Genomic DNA, 15,130 nt, shown 5'->3' with positions numbered 1-15,130 from the left:
ACTCCGTGTTTGTGTTTGACAGAGGCCTGTGGCTGAGCTGGGCTCCAGGCGAGGCTACCGTGCTTGTGGACAGTAACGTTAGCCAGTCACGGAGCATGGCTCAAGGTGAGGCTGCGTTGTTTTATGCCGAACAACTGTTAGTTTAACTGAGCAAGCTCCAGGTTAAATAACACGTAGGTCATCAGTACAATCCAACTTATCCAAGAGTGTAGTCTGAACAGCCCGTGTAGGACGAAGTAAAAGCTCCGTAGCTCCGACGAAGTCACCGGGCTGCGTAGAACAACAATTGTCTGATAAGAAGAGATAAGAGGAAAACTGGCGTGTGACAAGAGCTGATATAATCTCGGTGACATGACGCTTTTGGTATACAACTCTCGGTCTGTGGCTGGCGCAAGTTAGGGATATATCCACTACGAAGAGACTGCCCTGGCGGTCAGGTAGCCTACATACTAGCCAGCGGTCTGTTTACTACTGAGAGCAGAAGTGGGAAGCATAAGAGCCTGAAGCGGAAGTGGTAAGCGTAATAGCCTGAGCTCCAAACGTTGCTGATTGGTTAAGGGAACTCCAATGATTTTAAACCTCGAAATAAGCATCCGCCCATTACGGAGACGGATTCTTATTACTTTGTTCCAGACTGTATGACGAAGAGAATTCGTAGTCACAGGCGGTAAGGGCCAGGCTAGTATCAGGGCAGGCTATGCCAGAAAAGCATCGTATTCCTCATTACCCTTCATGTCATTTCTTGAGCGGCTTCTCCAACCCCCTTTCCACTGATCCTCAGAAGAGCATGGTACTTCAGCTCCAGCTCTGATTCCTATCCAGACATTTGTAGATCAGCGCTCCTAGAGGGACAGGCAGCCCAGTGTGAGTACTGGGGACAATGCCAGATCCTCTGTGAAGTCAAGTGTAAGACACTCTGACGCAGGCAGGGAAAACGGCCACTAGAATCTTATGCAAGGCCAGTGTTGGGAACGTTACTTTAAAGAGGCCCTATGCAACAACTTTAATTACCTTAAAGGGGTGGTTCAGGATTTTGGACATAAGACCTCATTTCCAAATAAGCAAGTGTGATATTTATCAGTGGAGACCGTTTTCAACACGTTTCATCCAGTCCTTCTAATTGCAGAGTTCGCAGGTGCTAGGCTAGCGCAAGTCAACGGTATGTGCTAGCCTGCCACTAAAGACAGTCTTATCCACTCCAAAGTACACCTGAGGCAAATTCCAGACAATCGATGTAAATGTCTGTGTTGATAGAATAGTGTAAGAAATACAACTACCCTTGCATCGCGTTGCAATAGTTATACTTTGGTCCCTGAAGTTGTTAGTAGTCATTTTGCAACTCAGAGGCGAACTGATATTACCAAGGCTACTACTAGGTATCCCCATTGGAGTGCGCTTTACTGTTTACTTTTCGGCGCAGTACTACTAACCGGAGTATAATTCCGTCGCTGCTAAGAAACTAGTCCCTCAAAATGTAATGCGATCGTTGAAATGCAAGGATAGAATAACGTTAGAAATAACACTATCAATACAGACATTTACATCGATAGTCTGGCGTTATAATTTATTTGCCTCGGGTGTACTTTGGAGTGGGTAAGACTGTTTTTAGTGGCAGGCTAGCACATACCGTTGACTTGCGCTAGCCTAGCACCTGCGAACTCTGCAATTAGAAGGACTGGATGAAACGTGTTGAAAACGGTCTCCACTGATAAATATCACACTTGCTTACTTGGAAATGAGGTCCTATGTCCAAAATCCTGAACCACCCCTTTAATTATGCAGGTTGAGAGTCGTTCTGATGGTTCTACAGCACTTTTTGGGTCGTTTGGTGGGTGCTTCATCTCCCCCTAGTGCTTCTCCGCGGAATAAACGAATATGCAACTTTCTGGTCGGGGTCCGAACACATCCGGATGTAACTCGGCGGAAATACTCGAAAATGTAGTCAGATTGTAGTTTCTAAGAAGACTGCAAAACGGACTCCGACTTGGCTTTGTTGAAATTGTAAGTAGCCTACCCTTGGGTGAACTTCGTTTTTGTAATGTGATTTGATAGTCTCTTAAACAATGTGTTTGCTCGACCGTTTTATTGTGAGCCCTATGTGTATGGCAAGCGATTTTAACATTTACCCGCTTAGTTTGACTATCTGGAATAAACATTGTAGATATCAACAACGTCTTTCTGACTAGTCGCAATTACATTTTGGATAGTTGGAATTGTCATTCAAGATATCTGTAACGTAATTGTGACTAGTCGAAACGTCAGATAGAGATATCTGTAATTTAGTTTTGACTAGGCAAAACTGAATTACAGATATCTGTTATCACGTCATTGAAAACAACATTCAACTCGTCACACATCTTAAATGGCAATTCCAGATATCTTTAATTCAGTTTTGACTAGGCAGAATGAAAGGTGAAAATATCTCACACATCATTATGACTAGTGCAAATTATTGTGCAAGACGTTGCTATTTAGTTCCTTAGCAGAGCCCATCTACTTATTAGACATTCTCTGTCAGCTAATTTCCCCTCCCCAACATAATCGAAGAAAAAGTGGGCTTATTTCCTTATTTCTATGAATGGAAGAAGAATAAGCAGTCATGGCTGTAATGTCTTGTTGACATCTAAAATAACTAAAACTCAGGGACACCGTGCAGGTTTATTAGACTCTCACGTTATCAACTGGCTTGATCTCTGTTTCGTAGCCTACATAAATTAGTAGGCCTAGGCTACTAAATGCACCAGCACCATCTACAGGAAATTCCATTCATAATGGTGTTGGCTGTAATCGAAAAAATCAAAGCAACATTGAATCATCAATTCTTGCTGCCAGCTCCTGTCTTGCATAGGCTGCAGCATTAAAAAGACGGTTAAAAACTCCTTCGCCCTCTGGCTGCTCTGACATGGTGCTAATTAGTGCTAATTACAAAGTTAACAGTTAACAGGTGCTATGTGATTTGATGATTTGAACAACAACACGCTCTTCTCCGCCTAAAGTGGGATGCGGGCCTAATTTGCATAGCAATACAGATATCTTAACGTCATTTCGCCTAGTCAAAACTCTAATTCAAGATATCTATAATTACATTTTGACTAGGCAGAATGAAAGTTATAGATATCTCCAATTTCAGATATCTCTAATCAAAACTCATTCAAGATTTCTATAACTTGATAATAGATATCTACAATCAAATTATGACTATCCCTAACTCCAGTTTGAGATATCTACAACGTCATTTTGACTAGTCAAAATTCCATTTACAGATATCTACAATGTCATTTCGCCTAGTCAAAACTTAATTCAAGATATCTGAAAAGGAACATGTAGATATCTTGAATTGAAGTGAATTAAAGATATCTTCAACTGGAGTTATGACTAGTCAGAATCAAATTGTAGATATCTCTAACTGGAATTACAGATATCTACAATTCAATTGCAGATATCCGTAATTCACATAGTGGATATCTGCAAAATTGTAGATATCCGTAATGATAAACCTCATAGAAATGAATGGCAAATGTGGCGTCATTTGTCCTAGGAAGAACATCTTTGTGGATATCTGAAATGACAATTATGGATAGGAAGAATTCAATTGCGGATATCTAAAATGTTCGTTTTGACTAGGCAAAACTGAATTACAGATATCTGCAATACATATCCAGTCTAGCGGGTAAATGTTAAAATGGCTTGCCATACTATGTGTTTAGCTTGGTTTATTGATGGCTAGCTCGCTAGCTAGTGGGGGTTTAGCGTAGCAGTCACTTGCTACCGAAGCTGCAGGGGGAGCCATGTCGTGAAAAATGCGAGCCCAAATCAGGCGAAAACCCAGAAACAGCGAAGGAATAACCAGACCTGCATAGAGCTTCTTTAAAAAAGTAATTAGTTATAGTTACTCACTACTTGTTCCAAAAAGTAACTGAGTAAGTAACTGAATTACTCTATGATAAGAGTAACTCGTTACCAGGGAAAGTAACTATTTGCGTTACTGTTAAAAAAAAAAGTTGCTATATGTCAAAGAATTTAGATTTTTTGAGCAGTTTTGAGCAGCCAGTTGAAATTAGTAGAACAGACAGGTGTTTGTAGGCTACATAACTTTCAATATTTATTAGATAGATAGATAGATAGATAGATAGATAGATACTTTATTGATCCCCAAGGGGAAATTCAAGATATTGCACATCGACAGACCTACAGTTGACTTCAGCCTGTGTGTCATAGGTTTTTGTTGTGAGGCAGAAAGATCTAGCTTTTGCTGCTTGGAGGACTTTGCTCCGAGTCCTTATTTGCTAGTGGATGGCGAGCTGTCATCTGTGGTAGAGGTATCTGTGTTTTTGGCCACCAGCCTTAGATGCGTGTGTGAGATGCTTCGTTAAATTAGAGTTGCTTACGTCGACAAAGTCTTCGCTCCTGGACATAATGTACACATTAAATTGCACGTTCTTGCCTTTGACCAAAATGAATTTGAAGTAGTGCTTATATCTCCACCTTGAAAATGCCAACTTTTCATCGGATTGCTCCAGACCCCTGCTGTTTTCTTCGAATCTCTATTTTAGCTGTTGCGTGTGTGTGTGTGTGGCGCGTGTGCTGGCAAGTGTGTTAAAACACTGGCTCTGAGTGGCTACCATGAAACATGACTTAGCCAATCATAATCGCTTACGTCGTTATTAACCCACCTCCTCACTAGCTGTGAGCCAGGGGTGCGTTCGGATTACACAGTTTATTCAATCAATGCATAGTAGGCCTAATGCACCGCATTTAACGTCCAGTAACGTTAACGGCGTTGTAACGACGGGAAAAGTAATTAGTTAGATTACCCCGTTACTAAAAAAATAACGTCATTATCTAACGCCGTTCTTTTAAACGGCGTTATTCCAAACACTGTGCAAGGCTGATTATTTGTGGCCAAAACAATGTACCTCTTTCAGCTAAACTGGAGGGCTTGAGTGTCGGCTACAGGTATTTTGAATACTTTACGAAGGCTTTTGCAAGTTGAGCTGGGAATAACCTTTCTCTGCCTAGATCAGCATACCCTGTAGAGTTTTGTTACAGCGTACAACAAAATGAATTCTAAATTAAAGGAAAATTCCGGTATTTAGCACTTTGAGTCCCTTTTCTGGTTTGTTTTGGATGAACTAGAGCGGTGGACACCGAAATTTTGACAATTGGTCCTGTCTCAACCTTTCTGACTCGTTTTGAATCGCCAGAGTACTCAGAGTGGTTGCCAACAGGCATAATGTAGTAGGCTACTCAAACATGTCCTAATACAACCCTTAACGTTCGTTTTCAAAACTGTGCAACTCACCGAGTGGTTAGTGGTGTTTGTTGATTATTAAAAGCAAATATGTTGATTATTAAAAGCAAGCACTTGTGCATGATTCATTCATTTCATGTGATATCATGAACTCATTGCTTCAAGCCTGTCTTTGAGCAGAATTGTGCTAATAAAAAGTTCATATTTTTGTGCCTCTTCACTGCAGAGGCCTGTTACACACCAACAAAACCATAGACAACTGTAACGCTAACAATATGAGTAACAGTAAGTAAAGGAATATTCCTCATATTAATTTCTCCCATTCTCAATGTCATGTCATGTCAAGTCATGCTCAATGATATTGTTCTTCATGAAATCCATTGAAAAATGGTCTCTCTCCTTCTATGAGTTTTTGGATAACCAATGCAAGGTCTTCCATACCCCCCCCCCCCCTTCAAAAAGTAAAGTGATAAAGACAAATGAAACAGGCCACATTATATGTGTAATAGAAGACAATAGGACTAATAAGACTATGGCTTGTGTAAGTAGGCTAATTGTCAGTGCTCACCTCTGTGCCCCCAGTCTTGTCCTTTTCTCTGTCTTCCTATCTTCTCTTTCTTTCCGTTCCTCTCTCCATATCTCTCTTCTCTTCTCTTTCTTTCCTCTCTTTGTTTAATCTCTTTCCCTGCTTCGCTCCATCACTTGCCCTGCTAATTATAAGTGGCTGTACTGGTGCAACATGAGGAACTGAAGGTGTTACTCTACCCCCCCCCCCAATCCTCCTTCTAGGCGTGGGTGTGGTAATTAGCTGCTGAGGTTTGCGCAGGGTTTTGTAGCTGAGGAGTGAACGGAGCACGTGGGGCTGACCTGCTCTAGATTTTACGCTGCATTGAACTCTTAACAAATTAGGGGAGGGTTATCCGTGGACAGCTTAATTGCGAGGAGCATATGGTGTATTAACTAATAATCAAGGCGAAATCATACGTTGCTGGCCGAGATCTGCTCCACACTGGCCTCTTTCTGGGCCCTTGACTCACCTTATGCCAGTGTATTGCACATACTCTCTCTTGAACAAAAGCCTGGCCCACAGACACACACACACACACACACACACACACACACACACACACACACACACACACACAAGCAAACACAAATAATCAAGCAAACACAAATAATCAAATGGCATAATGACAGTTGTCAAGAAATACTTCAACAGCAACAGCGTGCCTTAGAAACAAGAAAGAAGAGGCATTTGGAGCTTGATCTGAGTAGCATTGCAAATCACCAGAGAGAATCTGTGATATCACTGCGCCTCTGTCGCAAACAACAAAAGCGTCATTAGCTATGCTTATCATCTCCAGGAGAGACATGGGCACAGCAGACGAGTGAGTCATGAGTTTTGTGAGTCATGAGTGTTACTCTGTGGGTGAGTGTGGGTTTGCTGGAACCATGCCTAATGATGGAGTCTCCGCACCGTCACACAGTGGGAGACTTTAGGCTAAATGACAGAGGTGGCAGTCACATGGTTTCTAGGGGAATTACAGCTGTTGCCTAAAACTTGCTTGTGCAGTCATTGTGCACAAGAAACATTTCATTAAGAGAAATTCTTTTTTTTTTTTGTCAGGTAAGTGTATATTTTTTGGCAGTAAATATACAACATATATCCTCTTGAGTTCAGTTAGCAAATAAAAAAAAAACATGGATTCAACTCATAGATCCAGGAAAACCTTGAATAGACGTGCCTCCATGTATTGATGTGTGTCTAAAAGATTCAAGCTAGAAGTTTGAAGAAGGTTCACTTTCTTATAAAAGGTATTAAAAAGTTATTAAAAGTAAAGGTGTCAAAGAGAAGGCCAGGGGCGTCCATATTTGTTGATGTTTTGAGAATTCAAAACGTCATGAATACATCTGTCTGTACTTCTGTGTCTTTTAATCTCAGAAAGAACAGTTTTGAGAAACAGCTATTTTTTATATCACTAGGTTTGCTCGGACAAAAATTGGAAAAATGTCCCAATTTTGCACAATACAAACTGTTGAGCAATAATTGTCAGCTCTGACATGCAGAAATTTGCCTTCCCACAAGCACACCCTTGTGCTAGGTGTTAATTTGTGAGCACCTGCGAATTCGGTGTGTGTGGCGGTGGCAAATAAAAACAGATGGCACTTACCTTCGCATAGCGTTTGGAGTAGCAATGCAGAGTGACATTTGGTAAACAATTTACCCAGTTAAAGACCCGGGAGACTGCGTCGAGCAAGGTCACATGTAAGCAAGTTTCACTCCTCATTCTGCTCTGTGTGGCCGTGATGAGATAAAAAGACCCCTGCTCATTGGCTGTTACTCCCACAGCTGCTGCTGGCTGTGTGTAATTATTGATTTTGATTGGCTGAAAATTAAGGCAGAGGAAAGGTCATAGAGATTATGCATCTGACACAGTGCAACAGTGAACCTTAGCCACGGAATGGGCCTCAGTGGAAATATGGTGTTTGCTTTTGTGAAGGTCATGTCCGGCGGGGGATAAACTGCGGTCATGAGATTAATGGATATCATCATTGTCACAACCGAGGTATTTTTAGGTTAAGATATTTTTCAGATGTGTGCACGAAATAAACAAAAACATTTTTATGATAAATGGGATTTCAATTTTTTTTCATAATCATTGATGGCACTCCTTACAAATGTATGAGTATTCACTTCTTATTGAATTTGTCCATGTAGATGTTTTCATTATTGCATCTGCATATCCATCCACCTTTACACTTAACTGCTTACTAATTCTATTGTTTTTCTATTATTTATATACTTATATTACTTTTCCTTCTGTAAGTGCATGTTGTGTGTGATGTCTGTATGCTACTGAGACCTTGAATTTCCCCTTGGGGATCAATAATCTATCTATCTATCTATCTATCTATCTATCTATCTATCTATCTATCTATCTGTGTTGTGTTGCGTTGCGTTGCGTTGCGTTGCGTTGCGTTGCGTTGCGTTGCGTTGCATTGCATTGTATTGTATTGTATTGTATTGTATTGTATTTGCATGACGCTACATTATTTCTGCATTAAACAGCTTGTTCTGTAGCGGCCCTTCTGAGCTGCCCTCATGTCGGAGTTTGTTGTGCCTGTGGGGAAAAGCCCTGTTTTGCTCGGGCCATATTGATTAAATTATACACGCACAGAATTCATTACCTGTTACAATTAGGGGCCATCATGGCATCTCACAGACTGAATTACAACCCTAATTTGTGCATAATTTACGCGTCTGCATTGGAATGGATCGTCAGCGCCAAACACAGTGTTTGTGTTGGTGAACAAAAACACATTCAGATGTCATTATGCGATTCTTAATCATCTGCTGTTTCACACTCACACTTTCAAAGCTCGATAGAGGGCTCAAGTTCACAGTGTAGCTGAGGGTGGTGGGAGCCAGGTAAACCTAATTGGGATTTGCCGCATCAGTCCATAGGGAATGTCAAACATACTGCAACTTATACCTGTCAAACGTACATGCAACCTACAGCCGAGCACTTGTCACTGTGAGGTACAGTATGGTTGTTACCTCACTGTTACACATGTGGTGGTGCAGTGGTTAGCATCATCGATTTGTAGGGTTTTTAAGGGATTTTTCTTAATTCCGCCAGCTAAAGGCACCATCTTAGGGCCGTCTGAGACTGAAATGGAATACACTTCATCATCCAGAATATCACACGCCTTGGGGCGTTGATAGATATTAAAGTCAAAAACTCTTCTGGGGCACGGGTGCAAATACCCCACTCTGAGTATTCATTATCCTCTTCTTAAACTCCTGCCTATACAGTGGGCTACATTGGGATGCCCTTGCTGCCCATTTACTGCCACCACCATAGCTTACTGCTGCTGCTAAATGATAACAACAACTGACTCCAGTCAACTGCAAATCATCTGCATGCATCTCCAAATTCATATAACCTAATAGGGGTTTGCGTTTGCCACAACTGGAAGTATATGTTGCGGCCATCATGATTATCATTAGCTACATCCAAATAGAGCCTACCTATGCCCCACCTCTACTCCTTCCCTATCTCTGTCGAAACCTACACCCTCCTACCCCCCCATCCCCCATTATAATTATGACCGCCGCGCAGCGAAGCGGCGGTCATATAGGTTTAGTCAGATTTTTTTTTTTTTTTTTTTTTTTCTTTTTCGCATGCCCAAATTTCTGTCAATGATTCCCGGGACACTGAAAGACCGGGGTACACGAAACTTGGTGGGCATGTAACCCCACATGGATAGCATGGAACCATCGTTTTTCGTTTTGATCTGTGGCCCCCCCGCTGGACTGGACCCCCCGAAAGGAGGGTAGGGCAGACACAGTTTTCTGTGAATATCTCGAAAACCGTAGGGTTTAGGAGGACCATTTTTTTTTGTATGTTGATCTCAAGGGGCCATGTCAACCCATTCCATAACCACTCATTTCATGTATAGCGCCACCTAGTTAAAAACAAAAAAGTAAAAATGAGGTGTTGTAATTGAAGGTATCTGTGACCTAACATAGTCAAAACTGCACGAAATTGGAAGTGTAGGATCATTATGACACCATCTGTATGCACGCCAAGTTTTGTGGAATTCCGTTCATGGGGGGCCACACAATAAATTAATTTATGTTACTATACACCAACTGGCTTGTAGGTGGCCGGAGACAGTTTTCTGTGAATATCTCGAGAACCGTAGGGCCTAGGAGGTCCACCTTTTTTATGTATGTTGGTCTTAAGGGGGCTTGTCAACCCATCCCATTACCACTTATTTCATGTATAGCGCCACCTAGTTAAAAATTAAAAAGCAAAAAATTAGGTGTTTTCATCACAATATCTCTGGCTGACAAGGTCAAAACTTGTGTACTTTCGTTCATGGGGGGCCTTACAATAAAATAATTTATGTGTACATTTAGTGACCTACACCAACAAGGATTCCCGGGACACTGAAAGACCGGGGTACACAAAACTATGGATAGCATGGAACCGTCATTTTTTGTTTTGATCTGTAGCCCCCCCGCTGGACTGGACCCCCCGAAAGGAGGGTAGGGCAGACACAGTTCTCTGTGAATATCTTGAGAACTGTAGGGCCTAGGATGACCATTTTTTTCTGTATGTTTGCCTCCAGGGGTCATGTTAACCCATTTCATGTGCACACATGTGCACAAACAGATATACACACACACACACATACATTCACAGTAATCATACGTATGACACATACTCACACATAGACATATGTACGCTTGCATGCACAGGCACACACACAAGCACGCACACACACACACACACACACACACACACACCCACACCCACACACATAACATAAACATAACACAAACAATCAAGAATTTCTCAGAATTATGAACAGGCAAGATGGAGCTGGGGTTGTATAAAATGAATTTTACATGTGAAATCTATGAACTAATCATGTTTTGGTACTTGTTGTCTAGCACAGGGATTCCCAAACTGTGGTACGCGTACCCCCGGTGGTACGCGAGCTGCTTCTAGGGGGTACGCGAGATGAAAAGGGCTATGGCGGACAGGTGTAAAATGAAAAATTTTAATCTTTTGTAATTAATTAATGAATAAATACATAATTTCGAATCAGGTCATAATGATAGGGGGGAAGGAGCAAAGCTAGGAGTTATTTCAGATGGGCAAGAAAGGTAACATTAAGCTAGGCTTTACATTTAACAAACTAAAGGTAGCCTTTCTAGGCTGTATAGCCTAATGTTGTCCAAACGAATACATCCTTGTCAGGCGTTGCTGTAGGCCTATTATAAGATATTGTATGTGGATGTAGTTAGGCTACTATGACCAAATGCACGCACCTAAAACCGGGAAATGGACAAATATTGTCAACGCGGGGGGGGGGGGGGGGGGGGGGCGTTTTTATGTGTTGGATGGTGGTGGTACGCGAGCCGAGTCGGAATGTAGGCGGTGGTACGCGGGGGGAAAAGTTTGGGAACCGCTGGTCTAGCAGATACCAGTGAGAATTGAGTGTGGATAATGCAATTTAGTGAGACAGTTAGAATCATATAGGCCTTTCAGCGTGATTTCTTTTTGTGGAAAAAATGTGCTGGACTGGGCGGCGGTCATATTTTGTACCGCTCTGTGGTACATCTAGTTTTTTAACCGATCGGCATGATTGACAGGGGTCACATTTTGACAATTCTGAATTAATTCAGTAGAATCACATTCTTGGATGAAATGAAGTCACATTCACTCACTTCCAGTGTTAGGTTGCGTAGGCACCGGAGAAGTGACCTAGGGCAATCAGTGCCTTCACTGCCACACAAAAGATTAATTTCAACTCCGGCATTCAGCCAAGGACTCTGTAAAGTGCTAAGGAACTCTTGAGGAGTTCACAAGCAAGCGTAACAAATCACAAAAGGATCGTTCCAGACCAAGTGAGGTCAAGATAGGCCTCTTTTTTACCCGTTTATCTGAAGGTTGAATATAAAGGCTGATATAATTCTCCTTTCAGATGTCTTTAGCACTTTTCTTCTGTCTAGCATAGTGCTTGGGAGAATGAGAAAGAGGGAATGACTGCATGAGTCCAAGAAGGAGGGAAAGAAAGAATTAGTGTAGGAATGGAGGAGAGAGCCGAAGAAAACGTTAGTATTAGATGGAAGAGTAGACACCTCAAACTCTGACCACGACTTAGGGAGTCTAGGTGCATTACTATGCTGTTGTGGTCGACTTCCAGCCCCCAGCAAGGTGGCCATTTTGAGTCATTCCTTCTACCAAATTGATGAAGCTACTTTCAAGCAAGACAGGGTTTCAAAGACTGTAAACTTATTTTTAGAGGTGGGGTAGGGTTGTGGTAGAAGGATCGATTCTCTTAACCTTCTCACAAACTTTAGCCTGCAGTGCCTGCAGTCAACCAAAGAAGATCAAGAAAAAAGAAAGAAACCCATTTTCTAACAAAAGAGAAGAAACACAGAGAAGGAGATGAGATTCCATTTCAAGAAAAGGTCACTGAGTCTCACAACCACCAAACACTCTGAGTGTGTCTGCTAATGCATCCCTACCTTATGCTCTTCGTTAATTAGGCCACAATATAGTGGCTTTCAGGCCGCCTTATATATCTTGGTACAATCTTCTGCTCATGACAAAGGCCATTCTCCTCCATTTGATTTAGATACAGCTCACATAAATCATTATAAACCTCACAGATAATCTCCGTTCGACTTCACAGGGAAATAAACTATGTGTTACATTGTTTGTTTGCTAGCCTTGTTATCTTTCTTACCTCTGTGGAATCACTGATGTGAACAGGAGGATGGCTAGAATTAGAACCTGGCCACCCAGTTAGCAGACACCTGGAGGGTTCCAGAGCCCCTGGTGGGGAGACTGAGTGTGTTTATGCACAGGCCTTTGTTTGATCTGGTTCACCTTCATGCCCCCTCCCGCCAGCACCCCAACAAACACACACACACGCAGCCACACACAAACACGCACACACGCACACACGCACACACACACACACACACGCACACACACCCTATACCCGGCTCCATCCCCACACCACCACCATTTCCCATGTTGCATTGCACTGCACTGGGGTCTGTCTGAGGGTCTTGTCTGGCAGTGCTGATTGCTACATCCCTGTGGTTTATCCTGCACCCTAATAACGGTTTAAGGTCCTGGCTCTCGCTTGGATTTTGGCTGTAGTTTGGAGTGGCTGCGCTGGGACCAATTAACCCCCTGTTAATTACTAAAGCTTCCTTCTAGGCTCAAGGGACTGACTGCTGTGCAAAACATGCATGTGTGTGTGTGTGTGTGCCAGAGAGAGAGAGAGAGAGAGAGAGAGAGAGAGAGAGAGAGAGAGAGAGAGAGAGAGAAAGACACTTGAGATACAATGAGTTACTTCACTAATGCACCTCACAAATAAACTACTGATATTTTGGTATGCACTGCACCATAGAGAATCACAAAGTAACAGTTTCCAATGTTATTTACCTCATAAAGTGAATTCTCCCAGGAAGAATGGCAACATCATTATGAAAGTTTCATTCTTTTTTCCTCAGGTACTCCCAGAGAGCTGCACTTGCAGACAAAACAAACATTGTTGCAGCAGAGCAGACTGAAAACCAGCGTCCAGACACATTAGGAAGTGCTCAGTGGTTGAGGGGACGAGCATCGTGCACACGTCATTGTGAGCGTTTAGAGAGAAGAGATGTTCCCTGCCAAACCAAAAATACATTTTCCTCCATGCATTTCATATCTCCACATTAGCAATTAGCTTATAATTGTTTGTGTAATTATGATTAAACATTTGGTGCCTTGCCAGATAAGCACTCTCCTGTGCAAGTTTTACGTCTTCATTTTCCAAACCTGCTGAGAGAGAGAGAGGAAGAGAGAGAAAGAGAAAGAGAGGGGATGAGAAGAGCTAGTGTTTGCTCAGAGTTTTGATAAAGTATCATAAGTATCTTTTTTTATACTTTAATCTTACTGCCTGGTTACAGCAACTGTCTGGTGGGTTTTATTTTAAGTAGTTTTTCCTTATCCTTCCCCTGCTTCTCCATCAATTCATTTTCTCTCTCTCTCTCTCTTACACATACACACACATACACACTTTCTCTCAGTCACTCAGATCAATTCATGCACACACACACACACACACACACACACACACACACACACACACACACACACACACGCACACACACACAGACTTTTATTATGTTACGACCTCAATTTAAAAGTATGTCTGTAGTTCTGATTTGGCTTCCAGCCTTTGCTTATCAAACATACCTGAGTGAGAAGGGTGAACACTCATGTGGATAAAGACAAGTAGGAGGAGAGGAGTAGGACACACACACACACACACACAAACACACACACACACACAAACACACACACACACACACACACACACACACACACACACACACACACACAAACACACACACACTCACACACAATGAAGTGGTTATTCATAAGAAGGACATACTATTTGGATGTATCTCTTTGGAGTTATTTCTAAAAAAAGAAAAAGAAAAACAGAAAAATTGACCTTAATATTCCCCTGATAAACAAAAGAAAGTAAAGTGGCTCTGAATGGCTTAGCTAACCACTGTAAAAGTGTTTCCCTATACAGTCTTCTATTGTCATGTATTAGCATAACTATTCCAGCCCATATTGTACGCCAGCTACTTACTGTAAATCTGACCTGTTCTCTCCACTTCAGAACCAAAGAGATTTAATTATTTTTGAGCTTTCAAACCATTTGACCGATATATGTGATGCAGGATCCAAATGGAAACATCTGGATGTCTGTGAGGTGTTGAATGCAAATGTTCGATATTTATAAAGTTTCTTCCCCCACAGGTAATTCGCCACTGAAGGAGACGATGGCAGACGCAACAACTCCGGGTAGAGAGGGTATTTACAGTTTGTTTCCTGCCTCTTCCTGCTCCGCTGCGGATTCCCGTACGCTAGTCACAGTTTGTCTTGGGGCCTTGTTTTATTACCTTCAGAACTCTACTGGGAGGTTCGTAAGACACAGTTGCCTAGCAACAGGGACCTGACGATCAGCCCGTGGAGTTCAGTGTTCAGAGAAAGGTAAAGAGAAAGAAGAGAGAGAGAGCGAGAGTGCATGTGAGAGAATGGGGGAGATGGAGAGAAAGAGGGGAAAGATGGGATGAAGGAGAGAAAACACACAAAACAGAAGGAATGCATCACACCTGACAACTGAGAGTGGGGAGACATGTGTGAGGTGCACAGCAGAGCTCGCACCTTTTTCCATCCAGCCTCCTGTGAATCTGTCTATTGTTTCCAATGCTTCCAGAACATCTGATTTTCCTTTTTTGCAGTCAACATCATCCGTATTTAACACCTTCATCTGGATTGGTGTGAT

This window comes from Alosa pseudoharengus, unplaced genomic scaffold (assembly GCF_046254945.1).
Source record: "Alosa pseudoharengus isolate Yale_2024_CS ecotype anadromous, Long Island Sound unplaced genomic scaffold, YU_APseudo_1.1 YU_APseudo_1.1_scf_17, whole genome shotgun sequence".
Classification (NCBI taxonomy): domain Eukaryota; kingdom Metazoa; phylum Chordata; class Actinopteri; order Clupeiformes; family Clupeidae; genus Alosa; species Alosa pseudoharengus.
Note: the sequence above shows the minus strand (reverse complement) of the source record.